General features: G+C 56.5%; 1 protein-coding gene across 2 annotated transcripts in view; it reads right to left on the bottom strand.

Moving 5' to 3' along the window:
- Positions 1–713, bottom strand: part of SCG5 (secretogranin V) — a 59,274-nt gene extending 58,561 nt beyond the window's left edge. The window contains exon 1 of one of the 2 annotated variants that reach the window (XM_006018492.3): positions 570–713. The gene's annotated coding sequence lies outside the window, so the exon portion shown is untranslated. Of the gene's footprint in view, positions 1–400; positions 531–569 lie in introns of those variants that run through there. The other variant, XM_006018493.3, reaches the window with a different exon arrangement.
- Positions 714–719: the final 6 nt, after the last annotated feature.

Raw genomic sequence — 719 nt, 5'->3', positions numbered from 1 at the left:
GCAGGAATCAGTGAATTCTCTGAATAGTGTTTATTCATAATATTTACTGCCTTCATGAAACAAAATGGTCTCTCTCAAAATCCCTGGAGAAGCATCAAACTAGCGAGAGAAGATTCTCATGCCTGGCTTTTCCCCCTCCCCTACTTAACTCAGTATTTTGAGGTGCTTTATAACGCCTACGGAGAAATACAAAGAGGCGTGCTCTGCTTTTCAAATGTCCCTTTGTGATTCTCCCACGAAAGGCAGCGCTTTCCATCAGAGAGGGGCCTTCACGGCCTGGTTTCTAGCTGGACTGGCAGCCTCCGCACCGTCGCCACACACCATTTTTTCCCCGCCGAGAACAAACGCGCTTTATTTGCTCCCCTCAGCTCCATCCCTCCAGACGGCCGCTGCGTCTTACCCAGGCACACTACAGCACTTGTCATTTCCTCGCTGGGGCTGGGGTTAAGCAGCGCCTTTATTCTCCGGAGAGAGGTAAGGATAAACGCCCTCTCCTAGGAAAGCGGGTCCATTAGCGCTGGGGGTGGGGATCCCAATACCCCTTGGAATCAAGCCCACCTGCCCCTGACCTGTTTCGGCCTTTGCGGTCATTTCTCCCGCGTCCCGCAGGAGCCTGGCCTGGAGGAGCTCCCGCCTGGACACTCCATGTGCGGTACGTCGCCGCGGGGCTCCCCGGGGAGCCCGGCCCGCGGCCCCCCAGCCCGGGCAGCACCACTCAC

Source organism: Alligator sinensis, unplaced genomic scaffold (genome assembly GCF_000455745.1).
Source record: "Alligator sinensis unplaced genomic scaffold, ASM45574v1 scaffold262_1, whole genome shotgun sequence".
Taxonomy (NCBI): Eukaryota; Metazoa; Chordata; order Crocodylia; family Alligatoridae; genus Alligator; species Alligator sinensis.
The sequence above is the reverse complement of the archived record's forward strand: the minus strand, read 5'-3'. Positions and strand labels throughout refer to the sequence as shown.